The sequence below is a fragment of the Limulus polyphemus genome, unplaced genomic scaffold, assembly GCF_000517525.1.
Source record: "Limulus polyphemus unplaced genomic scaffold, Limulus_polyphemus-2.1.2 Scaffold3086, whole genome shotgun sequence".
Taxonomy (NCBI): Eukaryota; Metazoa; Arthropoda; class Merostomata; order Xiphosura; family Limulidae; genus Limulus; species Limulus polyphemus.
The window spans coordinates 91,798-110,594 of NW_013668696.1; the positions used below are offsets into that span (position 1 = coordinate 91,798).

Here is an 18,797-nt window from a genome sequence, read left to right on the forward strand (position 1 = left end):
TTATTAAGTAAAGAACTTGTGTCGCTTAAGTTTCGTCGGAACGAAGTTACGGAAAATCAGTTAACAAACGGAGACGTAACAATATTATTTATTACCCGTAAGTAAAGCTTTCTAATCTTTCGAAAAATCATGTCAAAATTTTCTTAATAATAATAATATTATTATTATTATTATAGAAACAGGATGAAAAGGTTGAATGTCGAGAAGAAGAACAAAGAAAACTCCAGTATTATTGGGGGAAATGTTTGAGAATATCGGTCTGTCCTTGCGGTTTTCAGTTCAAAATTGTGCTTTTATGTTGTGTTACTACTTATTAAATCATATTTGTATTATGTGTAAGGATATAGATTGTATAATACTGTGCCATCAGCTGACATGTACTCTGTTTAGTTAGCCCTCTGTGTTTTGTTATTGTTTTACAGTAACTACTGTTACAGATATGTACTTCACAACACAGTGAAATTGGCACCAAGTTTTACAATTTTAACCGTGAAAAGTGAGACAAGATAAATATTTTTGGACTATGACATCCAAACAACGTTCACAACTGTAGGTGTGCTGTAAAACAACAGTAGACGGTACGATGAGAATAGTAAAAGTGCTCGAGCATGGAAGGAACGTTTTTCACACGTGGTTAACTCAACAAATTCGCACTTTTTTCCTGCACATTTTATAGGATTGGTCATATCTAACCTTCTGTTACTTATGTTTGAAACCTATTTTTGTTCTGTGAGGAACTGCTCCCTTAACAACACAGTATGTAAAAGACTAAAATTTAAATGATGATAAATTATTTTGGCCTTGGATACGTTTCAGTTGTTTCCAGTGGATACAGAATACGAGATACACAAGCGTACAGGAAATGTCTGTAAAAGATAAGTCGTGAACACGTCTACAGAAACCTTTTACGGCTACACGTTTTAAACAGATAGAATGAAAAATGATTCCTAAAACAGTGTTACATCGATCATTTTAATATTTATTCTTTCCTTCGTTGCATTTATCGCTGTTTCTTTTTCTGGTGAAATAAGTTTGTCGTTGTCAGATTATTTTGTATAATAGTTTGTTGTCGTCAGATTATTTTGTATAATAGTTTGTCGTCGTCAGATTATTTTGTACCTAAATTTAGTTTCAAAAAAGGAATATAGGACAAACTTTTACACTTTTAGTCTGGGGGAATATAACGCTACAAATAGAGCTCAATACCTGTGATGGGTACAGCACAGTTAGCCCACTGCTTTGCGCTTCACAACAAACAAACTTCGTAAATTAAAAAAATATTTTTATAACTTATTTTCATTGTCAGACTGCACAACAAACACATATTTAAGACATTGCATTTTTTTTTATCGTACTGTAAGTTCTGTTTGTTTGTTGTTAAGCGCAAGGTTACACAATGGGCTATTTATGCGGAGCCCATTACGAGTATTGAAACCCAGTTTTTTTAGTGTCATAAAGCGTCAGCTTTACCGCTGGCCCGGCATGGCCAGGTGACTAGGGCGCTCGACTTGCAATCTGAGGGTCGCGGGTTCGAATCCCCGTCCCACCAAACAGCCGTGTGGGCGTTATAATGTGATGGTCAATCCCACTATTCGTTGATAAAAGAGTAGCCCAAGAGTTGGCGGTGGGTGGTGATGACTAACTGCCTTCTCTCTAGTCTTACACTGCTAAATTAGGGACGGCTGGCGCAGATAGCCCTCGTGTAGCTTTGCGCGAAATTCATAACAAACAAACAACTTTTCGAATCGCTTTAATATCCTTACCGAAACTTTTGTATACGATATATCTTTTTTACACGAACTTTTGACTCAAAGAAGTATTCAACATGTAATATGAATTATTATATTGCTTACAACGCTATAATCCGGGTTTCGATACCCGTGGTGGGCAGAGCACAGATAGCCCATTGTGTAGCTTTGTGCTTAATTACAAACATAGATTATTCTATTGCTTCATATTACAGATGTACAATTTGCAAATATTATACAACGTCAGTAAAACCATTATTATTATAATTTAGCTGATATTATATGACTAGCTACCATTTTTATTCAGTTGTTCATTCCTAGACATTATTAATAATGTCCTTTCGCTTTTTGTAGGACCCATCACACGCATATATTGTAACTTTAGTCAATCTGAAGAGAAAATCATTGTATACTTGCACTACAGTTATGTTCACGCGTGTTCTGAAGAATGATCACTTAGTTAGTTCAGGTTTGCAACTTTTTCTAGGAATGTTTTCCACGTGACTATAGGTAATTTAGTTCGGTTGGATAAACACTTATAACTTCACGAGGGAGGAAATCTTCTATGTGATAATTTTACATTCCACACGAGGTTACAGCGAATCCAATGAATATATATATATATCGAGGAACCTCACGAATGTCCCAGTGTTTGCTAGACGCCCTCTTTTTTAGTATATAAGCCAGCGATAGATAGATGTGCAGATAGATTGAAGATAGAGATAATTGAGTCAAGCGAACAGTAGGCACCGTAAGTAAAGAGTGTGAATTACTGTGATTTATAGCGTGTGTTATAAAGGTTGTTAAGTTTAAAGTGACTGTGGAAAATAAGTGCATTACAAAGTTGTATCGAGAAAGAATAAACTAGTTTTAATCAAGAAGGGACTTGTATCGCTGAAGTCACTCGGAAGAATTTTTACCGGAAATTATCAAACAAGCAGATACATAACAATATATATATTTATACTTCTGTTTTATGTTTATATAACTGCTTTGTTTTCAAATTGCTTATAATACAAATAACCTGTTTATCATTTATTTTAATTTTGTTTAAAACACTGGGGTAACTTACTACTATCTCAGCGTTATCTGAAGTGACTTTCTGCAATTAAATTTCTATACACTTATAGCAATTTCGTAAAATAAGTAAATATACAAAACCTATCTAATATGAACTAGAATATATTGTATTATGGATTCACTCAGTGTTACTTTTACACTTTCAGCTTAAACAGGAGCTAATGGAAAAACATACTGGTGATGAATCAAAGCACAGTCATTGCACAGATAATCAGCAGCAGATCCCCAGTCGAGGTACCCTCACCGGTGCTCATCCAGGTGAAGGGTGGGCCAAGCAGTGAACACCAGGTCAACACCACTAACAGGTGAATATGCTCTCGTTCGATATTTTGAATATTCATTATGCATTCGGCTGGTATCTTTTCACTATCTCATCGCACTCAAACCTATGTACTCGCTCTATACTTATGTCAAATCCAGAGAGACGCCTTTGCTGCCTTCAACCATACCTCTTTCGCCACTTTCCTCTTGGCTTTTCCACATACGCTAACCTTGCCCAGAAAAGCAGCAAAAGACTTGCCTACATATTTTCTGCACCCTACTTTAATCGCGAGACAGAGGGTCATCCAGCCTCTTACTGTATAAACACCAACTATCTCAGAATACTTGGTGGTTTTTGTACTCGTGTACTACACCAATACTCTCTTCCCACAAAACTGTTAACTTGTCCAACACGACTGTTTTCTTCTTCTTTGACCACAATAAAATATCGGGTCTAAGGTCAGTATCCGCGATCACCTGCGAGAATACCATTGTGTGTCTAAGTCCACTGATAACTTCTAGTCGTTACCTGTTAATAGGATGCTGCTTTGTACTCTTTTTTTCAATGTTTTTTTCCCTTTTTCTCCTCATACAAATTCAGTTACAGGGCCAGCTGTCCAGTTACTCTCTTCCTTAATCATCTCGTCCACTTCCTCATCTAGTACTTTATTGATTCTCTCCAGAAACAGATTTTTTCCCCACATTTGTGGCACTTCTTCTCGATTGTTGTTTTCTATTTACGTAAGTTATGGGGTGATGTTAAAAGGTCATATGTGACATCAGCAGGAGACCTAAGCACCAATGGCTCCACCGACCAGATTTCAGACCACAGTAACCGTTTAGGCTCTACCTCTTCCCACAATATCCACTGTCCCTGTTGGGATATATCAACTAATTCCTTCCCATAATATCCTCTATCCCAATTGGGATATATCAGTTACTTTCTTCCCATAATATCCACTGTCTCTGTTGGGATATATCAGCTTCTTTGGCCACTTGTCTTTCGTCTTCACATTGATTTGTCACGTCACCAACCACCTTTTTCTTCTGAGCTTCAGAGGCACTTCCAAACCATATCATTGGTTTCATACAGAGTTTGGCTCACCCCATCTGGACTGCTCCAACAATATCTGTTATTTTCAGGTGCTCTTCGATATCTTCCACTGCTTCCATTCAATTCTACTTTCGTCCTGCTCTTGTGACTGGTAAGACACTATGTATTACCAGGTCTTTGGATTCACACAGAGTAAGATAAAATTGCGACTTCAGAACCTTGTATTTTTCAGTAAGGACTTCGAATTATGGGCATAAAATGCAATGTTAGATAGACATGGAGAGACTCTAATTCATCACCTAATATATTTAGAAATTAGTCTCTCCATTCCCTTTTTCTTGGTCATTGGGATGACATACATCATCGTTGGCCACATGATTTTTGGATATAGACCGAAATTCAAACACCAAAGCTTCAAAGTGCCTGGGAAGAGGGATTTGCTGTTATGTTTTAACCCCTCTTCCACTTTACTTCTCACTTTGATGGGTCGTTCAGTATCAGTTAGGGCTGAAGTGTACAGCCTTCCCAAACTTTTTATTGGCTCTTCTGCCACTGTGGGTATTTACTCTTCACTCATCCATGAATGCATGGATAGAAGGAAAGGGATTGACCTGGAGCTATACTAATTCTTGTTCCCTTTAGCCTTGTTACTCTGACAGTTACTTCCATAGTCATGATAAGAGAAAGGGCGAAACTACACATCCTATTAGGATACCGACTTCCAGCTGTTGATGTGCTGTCAAGCATTCTCTAGTCATAAATCTCATCTGGAAACTTTCATAATATTCAGTAAGATATTTTGCAAATTTTCCAGGATATAGAAAAAACCATGGCTATGTTTAATGTGGCGTTGCTCCATAAGCACTAGCAAGATACAATCACACAAATGATAGGTCCCTAATTTTTTTCCTTTGGCTCTTGAATGTTAAACCATATTGTTATATATCTGCTTGTTTGTTAATTTCTGGTATAAAATCTTTCCGAGGAACTTCAGCGATACAAGTCCCTTTTTGACTAAAACTAGTTTATTCTTTCTCGATACAAACTTTGTAATACACAGAATTTCCACAGTCAATATGTTTTCGTCACTTTGAACTTAACAACTTTTATAATACACACTATAAATAACAGTGATTCACACACTTTACTTACCGTCACTACTGTTCACTTCTTTAATTATCTATCTCTATATCTATCTATATCGCTGGCTTTCTTTGCCTGGCTTATATACTAAAAAAGAGATCGTCTAGCAAACACTCGGACATTCGCGGGGTTCCCCGATAATTAGAGAAACTCCAGCGCGCATGCTCCCAGCATCACGCGATTTCCGCTGTCGAAACAATATTTTTGCAGCATGCTCCATGCATCCAGAAACCTGGTATTCCTGCCTTCTGCTCTAATATGTATCCATTTAACAACAAAAACGAAGAGAGTTGTGCCGCCAACACACTCATCATGATCTTCCCGTCCACATCAAGTAATGATATGGGACAGAAATCACTAATCCCTTATGCATTCTCAAGTTTTGGAATGTAGACTCCCTCTGTCTTACTCTATTCAAGTAGTTGCCATAGTCATAGTCTCCTTCTGATCCAAAGAAACATCTTGAACATTTTGTTAGGGACTCCGTTAGGGCCAAGATAATACCTTGTCTTAGCTTTTCTTTTCACGCTCGCCACCTCCCAAAGCTTTGGTGGTGGAACATCCAGTGTAATATCAGGTGGTGTTGGTCTTACCAGACCTGCCATTTACAGCAATCCATCATTTTTTCTACAGTCTGTGTATGTCTTTCTCAGATCTTCGTCTCTTTCTTGTTTACTCACATTAAGCTCATTTGCTTTTGCTTTATCGAATAGGTTCTTGACTAACATGAGCAGATCCTCCAAGAACATTCTCCTCTTGTGGGATTGATTTTGCTTTCTTCCTTTTCTTCATGTTCACTGCCTTCCTGAGACTCTTCAAACGTTTTCGATGCCACAGTCAAATATCGTCAATAGCAATCATTTCTACATGATCAACTCTTTTCTTTGCATCCTTCCACCTTTTTGGTTCTTCTGACATCGACTTCTTTTCGGTTCATCATAAACCAACTTGATGTTTTCTTCCACCAACCCAAATTTCTCGTTAGTGTATTCGTAGATTGTGTTATTCAGAAGAGTCAATTGCCATCTTGCTGTTCCTCATATGACACAGACCAATATTATGTATTTGTCTCTAACATATTGTTTTACAATACGTTTTTAGTTTGCAAGTGATCTCAAATATTAAATATGAGCTCTCTGGTCAATGATTGTTATTTGTTATGTTATTTGTATAGCTATAAATTCACAAAGAAAAATGCCATTTAATGGCACACTATGATTATGTTACTGGAAAAGGAATGAAATTGTAACCTACAATGAGGTACCACCCAGAGGGAAGGCAGCCAGTAGTACCCACCCCCACAGAGCTTTGTCAAGCTCATTTAACTGAATAACCAAATTGACTGTCACATTTATAAATTTACACTGTTGAAAGTGTGGAGCATGTTCAGTGGTATCTCATCTCCAACCAAGGATCTTCAAGTCTGATCTGCAAACCGCCATGCTAACCACTAAGCCACGTCATAGGTAGAGAATGATAATGAACTTAATAACATGTACATTATGGCATCCTGGTATCAGAAGTTCTGTGTTATTTAACAAAAAGGTTGACAGAAAGTTTTCAAATGGTCAAGCCTGTATATTTGTTATTATTTCTTGTTAACACTCGTTGTTTCTAAAAGACAATTACAACAGATGAAATAGAATACTCAACCTTGGCTTAGTTATTACATTTTATTCCCGAAATATCAAAACTTCGTGCAGTAATGATAAATGCAGATGATAACTGGTTGGATGGAAGAACTCAAATGAATTCTGAATACGTTAAGTTAAAATATAATATGGAAATCAGCAAGTCTCGTGACAACCACAGCCGATATAAAGTATCAGTGGAATGGGGTGTATCAGAACTACATTTTGACATTGATTATCGTTTGAGGCATAGTGTAATGTCACTGAAGATTGATCACTTTTGAGAAGGTTATGCAATAACCCCTTCCAATACAAAATATTCATACAATCAGATCATAAAGATGTGTTTATATCGAAGATTTAGAATGTACAAGACGAGCATATTCTTGTATTCAATGGTTTTTCTGTTTGTTTGTTGTTAAGCAGAAAGCTACACAATGAGCTATCTGTGTTGTGCCCACCATGGGCATTTAAACCGGTTTTTAGCATTATAAGCCTTCAGTTTGCATGCTAATTCACTATGGGCTACTTAATGACAATGAAAAACAAAGGAATATGAATCAAATTCGGAAACCAGGATCATCCAAAAAGTGACCTGCAAGAAGTCACACACCAGCTGAATTAAGCAAAGTGTGTTGTCTTATAACTGGTGAGAATCCATAAATACAAAGTATAGAGTAAAAAAACCATCCACATGCCTCAGGCAACAGTATGCAAACTAATCAAAAAGCATGGGTATGTTTGTAAAAGTGACCCAAGTTTTTTGGTTTTTAGTGCAAAGCTACACAAAAGACTATCTATGCTATGTCCACTCTAATGAATCAAAACCTGGCTTTTAGCATAGTAAGTTTGCAAACATACCGATGACCTACCAGGAAACATAACACAGGTCACGTGTACTCAAGTTTCTTCCATGACATATCAGTTCAACCATCACGTACCGCAAGCAACTGAAAAATAAACCGGTGTTTATACTATTCTATACAAAACATATCACCCAAGTCGCCAGATGCAGAATCTATGGATTTCTGTGTGATCAGACTGTTGAAACAGGCGTTGGTAAGCTGTCGTCCTCGAACAATAGATGGATTATAGAAAGCGGCAGGGAGGAGGGGTATGCTTTGATGTTGACAAACTTATGAAGGAGCCTGTTGCAATGGAGACTATATGGTCTTCAAATAGAACATGACCAGGCATAGAGATATGGACTGTAACGACGTGTTGAGGCTCCAAAATCGTTTTAATCTAATGTACTCAACTTCTTGAAAATTTACTAATTAGAGTTTGTAATATTACACTTTTATTGAATTGATATTCTATTCAATCACAGTTTTGTTTAAAATTGTATTGAAATTTGATTTTTAAATAACATTTGTCACTTTTACGTACGCATAGTCCTAGTTTTAGTCGCATGTTTTAAGTTATTCGTTCACTCGTTTTGACATTGTTTTCGCAAACATGGAAGAAATCCCACATGATTTGTTGATTTGCTGCTAAGCTGTTTAACACTCAAAACCTTTGAAAGTCGTACAAGTGAAGGTGAGTGTCCCTTGGGTATTTGTACATGATTGAGTTACGCAGCTGTGTTACGTATTTCTTTATCAAAAGGTACCAAAAGAGCCGGTTTAGATGTCATTAATCACAAATAGAGTACATCCAAATGATGAAACTACCAATAACATATCATAAGGTATCAGAAGAAACGATCTTTGTGGAGAATGTACTAAATTCTAAAGAAAGATAATAGAAGGTAAGACTTTGAGAAAATTTCCTAAGAGAGTTAAAACTTGTCCGACCTAAAAAGTCCTCTCCTGGCATGAACTAGTGATTAAGGCACTTGACTTGTAATCTGCAGGTCGCGAGATCGAAATCCATCGCCGAATATGCTCACTCTTTCATCCAAAGAAACGTTTAAATTTGATTGTCAATCACACTGTTCGTTGGTAAAGAGTAACCGAAGAAGCGGTTGGTGGTGTTGACTAGCTACATTCCCTCTAGTCTATCACTTTAAAATTAGGGACGGCTAGCGCAGATAGCCCTCGAGTGGTTTTGCGCGAAATTAAACAAACAAACACGTCCTTATTTTAATTATTTACTGTTAATTGAAGGCAGATTTTTTGTCCACAAGAATCACCTAAATTCTAATTTCACAGCCTGTTCTTTAATTAATAAATCTCTACTGATACTAACAAAGTTTTGTGGAGATTCATCCACAGAATTTGAAACTAGTGAATTCATCTGCCATACGTGGACTGGTTGCTCCACAAAATAAAAATGAAAAACAAGAAACACGAAAAAAAATCTCTAACTTAATTGTCCTCAGTGTTTTAAGTTATTCACTACGATTTGTGTTTTTATAATCCGAAATGAAATAAAATAAGACAATTTCTACGTACAGTTTTAAGAAGTTTCAAAAATTATTATACTTTTACGAAAACAAAACTTTATTTTGTACTCATACAAAACCTTTTGTAGAAACATTAAAAACCATTTTTTTCTTTTCGTGGAAAGTCTTAACACCTAAAATATCAAATATTTGAAATACCTTTTCACTTATACTATTTTAACTTAAAATTCAAGTTACGGTAAAATTTCCTTAAAACTGCAAGTGAAGCAAATTAGTGACAGAACTTTTTTTACTAAAATTTTAAATAAAATAAGAGCTGGGTGTACCTAGTGGTTAGCTTGCTTGGACTATAAATCCGTAAGTTTATGGTGCACGACTCGTTGCTGCAAAAACGCACTCCGCAGCTTGGGACTAGTGGTGCGCTGTAAGAGTGACAATCAAACCCATTGTTTATTCAGGCAAGAGTTGGTTGTGGGCGGTATTGACGAACTGCTCTTCTCCCAGTCTATCACTTAAGATGGCTATTCGCAGATGATCCTTTTTGTCGCTTTGCTCGAAAATTCTGAAGCAGACCATAAAATAAGTCTGTATTTTGATCAAGCAATGTTTTTCATAGGTCCTTTCTGAGAAGGAAGAAAATATTTATCAGTGGTTGGTTACTGATCTTTGCTCTGACAGTTATATCGGTATACGGACGTCAAAGAGCAGCTGATATACCTAGAAAGACGTTCCAAAAATAAATAAGCTTAAGTAATTTGTTTCACTTATAGCCAGTCATCTTGTCGACAATGGATGTCCGGCAGCTGCACGGTTCTCACATGTCATGAACCATGTGAAGAACAACCCTCGAGTGATTATCACCAGAAGATCTAAACAGTAAATCTTTAGCGCTTTCTTTCCTTTTCCTGATGATCACGGGCTATTCTGTTTGTGTGACATCACGCGCTTACAAGGAAACGTCACAAAGAAGTGGACGTAAGCGGAATGTTATATTTCTTTCTAATCGGTTTCAATTTTAGAGTTTTGTACTGGTAACTAACTTCCGGTAAATTACCTGTAAAAGGCAACATTTCACGGGAAATCAGTAGATTTTAGAGTTCTTAGACTTAAATGAACCAATTTACTTGAAAATTGTAGTTAATGTGTAAATAGCTGTTCAAAACAATATCTTAAATTCAGCTTTTGGAAAATTTGGTTGGAGAAACTTTGAGGCTCTCAGGACTGAATACGTGTATCTGCATGAAAATTAGTATATTATGATAATATGTTACATATTGGGGCCTCCTAATGGATGATGAGTGTCCGGGACTCTCAGGATTGGCTGTGGGATGGAATTACTTGAAAATTCACAAGAACATACTAATAGTTTTTCCAAAGAATTTGAGATTTTTTGTCGCATACTTGTTGCTCCTTTATTTTTGCGAACTCCTTAAAACCTTTTTTGAAAATGTTTTTCTTCATTATATTTTTGTAGGGGGCCTATATACAAAGCCGCTAGCCGTCCCTCATTTAGCAGTGTAAGACTAGAGGGAAGGCAGCTAGTCATCACCGCCCATCACCAACTCTTGGGCTATTCTTTTACCAACGAATAGTGGGATTGACCGACCGTCACATTATAACGCCCCCACGGCTGAAAGGGCGAGTATGTTTGGTGTGACGGGGATTCGAACCACCGACCCTCAGATTGCGAGTCGAGCGCCCTAACCACCTGGCCATGCCGGGCCAAAATCAAATAAACACAGATAGTTAGATGCATGTTAATATATAGATATATGGTTAATATATAGACACAATTTATAGATATGATAAAGGTTGAAAAACTAACTCTTTAGTTGTTGTTTTTCTTTTTTATGGAGATTACCTGCTTAGCAAACACGACAGAGTTTTCTTGTTAAGATAATTCGATCACTTTTTCAAACTGCATCATGTTATAACATTACACTTGTAATGACTTAAATAGTCATGAATTTAATTATTCCATAACTAATTTACAATATATCTTTATTTAGATATATTCGGATAATTTTTTCTAAATTTTTGTACAAGTAACGTGTATTAATCCTTATATTCGGGTAAAGTTTTAGTTACAGTAGTCAGTATATCGAATCGAATATCTTTACTTTTATTACCCCCAGTGGCACAGCGGTATGTCTGCGGACTTACAACGCTAGAATCCGGGTTTTGATACCCGTGGTGAGCAGAGCACAGATAGCCCATTGTGTAGCTTTGTGATTAATTACAAATAAATACTTTTGATTTATTGTTATGCTTTTATTATAAATATTTTTAGTTTAGAATTTGTATTTAGGAATAACCTAAATCTCCTCGTAAGATATTATTGGGGTTATGGCCGAAAATATCAATAATAGAGAGAGATTCTTATTATAATACTTATAAGTAGAAATGTAAGGAAAGTAGATTTAATTAGCTATACTGATGATCAAGCTGATTTTTTTTTAGTTTCTTACTCTGATCGAAAGTTGTTATTATTGTATCTGCTAACGTCTAGAAACTCGTATCACTTTGGCACTGTCTCCCCTCCCGGGGATAAACGAGCCCATTTCAAAATAATTTTCATTGTTCCACTTGGCCACGCCGTGTTATGCAGAGAATAAATTCAACAATTACAGTAAAAGAAAGAAATAAGACACAAGTAAACAAAATCTTTATTCACTGTAATTGTGTAAGTCTTCACACTCACTAGCCGGCTTCTTTAACGGTTGTTGATTGCCCACACAGGACAAAGAAAAGGATTTCTAATTTATCGAATAAACGGAGAACCTGCTGCACACCAAACTCCAACACTGCATACGTCACCGACACTGTCAAGTAACATTTATAGGGAAGAACACCTCTAGTAAGTTGATAAGTAACGATTTATAAGCTTAGGGTGCTCGAATCACAATATGAGGGTAGCGGGTTCGAATCCTCGTCCCACCAAACATGCTCACCCTTTCAGCCGTGGGGGCGTAATAATGTGACGCTCAATCCCACTATTCGTTGGTAAAAGTGTAGCCCAAGAGTTGGCGGTGGGTGGTGATGACTAGCTGCCTTCCCTCTAGTCTTACACTGCTAAATTAGGGACGGCTGGCGCAGATAGCCCTTGTGTAGCTTTGCGCGAAATTCAAAAACAAACAAACAAACTACATAACACTTTGTCCTCTGGTGGGACATCGGTAAGTCTTCGGATTTACAACGCTAAAATCATGAGTGCGATTCTTCTCGGTGGACACAACAGATTGTCCGATGTAGCCTTCCTTTAAGAAAACACAAACACGCATCTGTGTTTCGCGGATATTCTGTCTGTTACCAGTAGATCTGAATACCAAACACAGTCTTACAGGGATAACAAATACCTTTCGTGTAAAGTTTTACTGAGATATAATTCTACTTCAGATCAGTTCAATTTTCATAGAAACTAGACAATCTTGTGCATCTTATTGGTCGGGGATAAACGTAGTTTCCTGGCACGTGTCAACAAGCTCAGAAATAGGTACTTTAGCGTCGTTTTGCGCAAAATAAAATGTTTCAATGAATACAGCAGTTGAATACCAAGAAGTGAAATTTACTTTCTGTATTTGGGCAAGCAGAAACTATTAATAAAGATCAAAAAGACTCGCCACAAAGTTATAAAAAATACAACTGCCATCATATACACTTCTAAACACCAGCCTTATAACTTTCTTTTGAGTTTCAAGAAAAAACAACAACATAAAACTACGTGGTATTCTCATACAAGAAATCACCGCTCTACCTGGAGATTCGTTAGAATAAATATCATATGAATTTTAGGCCTGAATTATAAACTGTGTTTAATTTAAATCAACGTGAAGAACAGGCACTAACTTATCTATGAAAATAAGACAATTAAATAAACAAAGATTAAAATAAATCATATTAAAACGAATTTTCAGCCTCACCACGTCTGATCACGTTCTATCTAACGACCATGATTCTGGACAATACCCCTGCAGCGTAGTTTCTATTGTAAAAGGCCGTCATTTTCAAAGCATACTACTCCTCCCAGACTCTTCAGATAAATTATATAAGATTAGAGATCTTCTAAACTTATACAGGGAGTCTTTTCAGAGTGTATATTTCCCTGAAAAGAATATATGCATAGATGAGAGCTTACTTCTATGGAAGGGTAGATTAGGATGGAAGATGTACATCCCGCTAAAGCGTGCTCGATTTGGAATTAAGGGCTACTTTCTTTGCGAATCAAGCACAGAATACGTGTATAACTTTGAAGTTTACACTAGAAAGAAAACAGATCTTCAAATGCGTCCTTGTGCTACTGAAATTGCACCTGAATACCAAAATCATTCAACAAAAGTCGTCCAGCATCTAATGATAGACATTTTGGATAAGGGCTTTTATCTTCGATTTTTTAGTTTCCCACATGACAGATGCAATTGGAACTTTGCGAAAAAATCGAAAAGAAATTCCAAAGAAATTTCAAAAGCAAAGCTAAAAAAGGGATAAGATATTATCATATATAAAGGTAAACTTATGGTCATGCAATGGAGAGACAAGAGAGAGGTGATAAGCACTACCCATGATGCTGAAAAAAAGACTGTAAACGAAGGTAACTCGGAAAAGAGCAAGCCTCTTGTGTGTACCGATTACATAAAGATGATGGGAGGCGTGGATCACATGGATCCAGTGATTTCATCCTATGATGCAGCTAGGAGTGATCTAAAGAAGTACTACAAAAAAATCTATCTTAGATTCCTTGATATCGCTGTATTGAATTCCTTTATAATTCATAAGAAGCTTGGTGGAAAGAATACATTGTTAAAGTTCAAAATAGAACTCATAAAGTGGCTTATTGAGAAATATGGGGAATGCACCTCCAAAGCAGGAAGATATGCCCCATTATATTAAAATATTATTCAAGTAAGGAAAATTAAAGAAAAAAAAATAAACAAAAATGGTTTACTAATTGCCCTAAAAATTAAAGTTACCACCAGAGTTAGAAAACAGCAACTGAGCTGCTCCTGCCACAGTTAATGGGTTAATATTCACACAGAGAATCCATTTTCATCAATGGTGACAATTCTGTCCAAAAAAGGGTTCACATGCATTACACACCAGAAGAGACGAAGCAACATTCACACGTTGGAAACAGTGATCATCGGAGAGTTTGTGTGGCACCCAAACACCTTCTTTAAGGAGTTTTACAATGTTGCTTAGATGTTTAGATATTGTTTTATGAGAGGGATACAATTTCAGGGCCATTTCACGAGTGTGTGTTGCCTTGAGTTAGACTCAACAAGCATCTTCAGAGCATCAATATAAATTCCAACATGTCAGCCCCTGCCATCACAGTTTTTAAGGCTAAAGTCACCTGAACGAAACTTGCTGAACCATCGTTGACACTTACGAACGTTCAAAACATTTCCATAAACTTCTTTGATATTCTTTGTGCTACATAGGCATTGTTTCCCTTCTTGTATTTAAACAGCAGTACATGCCAAATGCATGTCTCATCATGTGCCATCACTAAGGGGTTAGAGTATACTAAAGTTTACACATTATATAGGCTACACTAATGTGACATTTAGACAATTTGTTTAACTATTACACGTGATGTATGTTTTTTGGGGGGGTGGTTAATGCAAATGTTCCAAAATGCAACATTAATCTCTTGACAACCTAATAATTGGGCTAAAAATTGATCAGCATGGATTTGAATAAGAGTAGAGGGGGGGGGGGGGAATAATCCAATGAAAGTGAAGGATGAAGAAGGGAGGGGGGAGAATAATAAGACACAGGGGAAAGAGACAAAAGGTAACATACCTGGAAAATCTTGTCCTAAAAATTGGATGAAGGAAGAAATAAATCCAAAGGACTACATTGAAAAGGAAGGAGGTGGGACCTCCAGATCTTCTTCATCTTTGACAATATTCACGTTCGAACAGGATATCCGGCTGCATTTCTGGAGATATAGCAGGCCACATGATAGTTTCAAATTTGCAACGTACCATAGCTGAGACCTCCTCAACAGAAAGTGTGGATCCCAAAGACACAGGACTATTAGGTGGATCAGCATTGGCCAGATTCATTACTGAAGTTGTTGTAGTGACATTAAGGTGAGAGTTCATGATGTGGAAATTAAACGAAAATATTCCCCAAAAACTAAGTATGCAGAAATGAAATAACAAACTAAGTTGTCAAAACACAATAAAATTAACTGAATTTGCACATGAGAATGACAAATGCAGAGCAAAAATTTAGCATGACTGCACACTGGAAAGCTAAATCGAAAAGTGATGATCGTGATCTACAGTAAAGAGGAAGTCAGCTGCAATAGGAAGGTGTGCGCGCTCCTATTGGTGGAGTGTTGTTGCATGCTATACCATGTGTAAACACATGAAGACAGTTGGGAGCAGTAATGCTAGTGGCAAACAAAAAATGCCGCACAAGTCATGAAAAACTATTAAGTGAGAGGAGGTAAGGTATTGTATCGGAATTGATGTTATAGCAGTGTTGTTTCAAGATATGTAAATACGGATTTTTTTTGTCTTTTGTTCTCAGTTACAGAGAAAAACCAGGTTATGATTACAGTGCATAGACCTAATGATAACCTTGAAGGATATTGGACGAAATGTCTTTATTGGGTAAAAAAAAGGAAATAGACAATCAGACATGCATCCCAAAAGTACAATGTCAATTAAAAGGGAATCAAACAGATAATAATGTAAATGAAAGTTCTAACTAATAAGTTTAAAATTTGGTACTGCTCTTTCATATAATTGAAAAAGTTAAGAAAAGAAAGGCTACACGAAGAACAACAACTAAAGAATAAAATGACTGATGCAAAAATGCTGGCAAATCTGATGAGAAAATATATGTTTGAATACAAGCAATGCTAAGAAAAGTTATAATTTTCCTATACTAAAATGCATTTCCAATAGGTACTTTCCTCTTCTCACATAAATAACTATTCTTGTTCAGTGTTGCCCTCTCTATGCAAAAAAATGTTTTGCACATACCACAAGCCTTTTATCTCCATTCACTGATTCCAATAAGTCTCTCATGCAAATCATCATGTGATAACCTTCCACCAAAAAGAGTGCAACATATTCTCTTGATGTACAGGTTTTCAGTGGGACAAAAGGTTGGAAAGTACCTCTTGGAAATATATTTTCAGTAAAGGAAAACTATAATTTCTGATACAGAAAGTTCTCTGAATAGGTGGAGGGAAAGAAAGAAGCATCATTAGAAAGCATCCGAAGGACACTATCTAAGATGAGAACTTTAAATTGTAAGATCTGATGTGGGAGACAGCACCACTTTTGAACCAGGTATACTCTTTGCCCATGTTGCATATGTGGGCAGAAAAATGGAGGAACACATCCAAGTGGGAAAGAACTATGGCAAGATATGAATCTGAACCATACAATATTTAAGAAACTCAATTCCAGAAAATATAAAAGTGGATAAGAATATAAAGATGTGTCCTAAGTGTATGGTGTCTAGGGCACAACGGACCATACATGGCAAGTCAACGACAATCCAAAATGCAGGCCACCAGGAACTGACATCCATGTGGGGGTAGGAAAGAGGATCATACTGGTGGCAAGTCAACTACAATCCAAAACCCAGCTCTTTGGTGGGGGGAAGGAAAGAGGAACATAGCATATTCACCTCAAGTTCATAAGACTGGAGGGAATCCATTACCCCCCCAATCCATGAACCTGGCACATGTTAATATGAAAAATTGATAGATAGATAGATCCAGGAACCCAACATCTGGCATCGAAAAGATGTCTGGTTAAAGTAAATCAACTCTATTAAATTTGAAATTGAAAGGAACTGCTCCAAGTGCAGTAACATCCTCAGAATAATAAGCATGGAGGGATAGTGGAAGGGGAAGAACTGTATTAATCTGCAAGTACCCCCACTGTGAGCTTCAACACTGACGGAGTAACAATAATATAAATGAGGGAGGTAATATAGACATGTGTAAGAGCTTAGGTTGATTGGTTCAACTCCAAATCCAAAACCCAGCCACTGGGAACCAACATCCATGTGGCAGTAAGATGAGGGATTTCAATCAAAGGGTGCACTGCAATTTTGACGTCTCACTCCCATTTGTCTTTGTGTCATAGTGGAGGATATCCCGTCATCTATACCAACAGAACACCACTGTCCTACTCTCAACTGAATGATTTTATAATCATTTCTGCATTTTGTTAGTATTTCATTCAATCATTCAGAAGGATGCCGCCACGGTCCACCACCCCAGTGGCTTAGAACGAGAAAGTGGTACGGACTCTCAAATGCCACTAGATGAAAATGGGGGGAAAATGTGATGGAGAGTCCAGAGGAACGACAACACCTGAGACACTGCAATGGATGACCACAAAACCTTATTTTTAAAAGGAGACCGTACTGGTTTATTCAATACAAGGCATGGCAGGGATGGGTGAGTACAGTCTGGAACAGGAAAATTTTTTGTTAAAAATTCCATCATGAAGATAAACCTACAAGTGATCTTGTGGAACACCCCATCTCTGCAGTGTGCATTGCATGGCTATGGAAATATGTTAGTCAACATGGCCTTCCAGTGTGAATTTGATCTGTTGAAGAATACCTGGTGAGGCACCACTCACCACAGAGCAAGATCCAAACATTGAGCAATAATGAAAGGAAAAAGAGCTCCCAAAAATTATGGAATAAGTAAAAAATACCTTACCAGTCAAAGCCTCGCTGAAATCTGAGGCGGACGATGACAGCCAGAAGAGGAAGAAACTGTGATCCAATGCAAATAGTGAGAGACGAATATATTATGGGTAGTCTACATGCCCAATGGAAGAAGTACCTCCAAGGGACAACAAAGATGAAATGCCAATGAAAAGGTAAGGTATTGAATTGGATGAAAAGGCACCCAAAACAAAGTACAGGAGGAAGACAATAAAGAAGAATAAGCCAATCCAATTAAGAGCTGAATCGACATGGGACCTATTGGTCCATCTCGGCTGTTCCATCCTCTAAACTAAATTAAAATGATTTAAAAATAATAATAATAATAATAAAATTTTAAACTCAACCCTTTACATTCATATACTTATCAAGCTTTTTCTTAAACTTGTTTAAATTTTCTACCTCTACATCTGAAGGCAACCCATTCCAAAGGCCAACCACCCTGTTAGAAAAATAAAACTGTCTTAGCTAAAGATTTATATTTGTGTCCCCTAGTCCTACTATTCTCATAGTTGAATATAAAAATGATGATACATCAACACTATCAATTCCCTTTACAATCTTAAACATGTCAATCAGATCCCCCCTAACTCTTCATTTTTCAAGAGAAAACAATTTGAGAAATTTCAGCCTCTCGTTGTATGACAACCCCTCTATCCCAGATATCATTCAAGTAATCCTTCTCTGAACCCTTTCAAACAATTCAATATCTTTCTTAAGGTAAGGAGCCTAAGACTGAACACAATGAAAGTATAACGTCTTTAGACTTGTATTCAATATTTCTATAGATACAACCTAAAATCCTATTTGCCCTACCACTA

General features: G+C 36.9%; 1 protein-coding gene across 1 annotated transcript in view; it reads left to right on the forward strand.

The window, feature by feature from the left end:
* The first annotated feature begins 2,974 nt into the window (after nt 1–2,974).
* Nucleotides 2,975–18,797, forward strand: part of LOC106468626 (E3 ubiquitin-protein ligase TRIM9-like) — a 40,215-nt gene continuing 24,392 nt past the window's right edge. The window contains exon 1 of the mRNA XM_022396970.1: nt 2,975–3,133. The gene's annotated coding sequence lies outside the window, so the exon portion shown is untranslated. The remainder of the gene's footprint in view (nt 3,134–18,797) is intronic.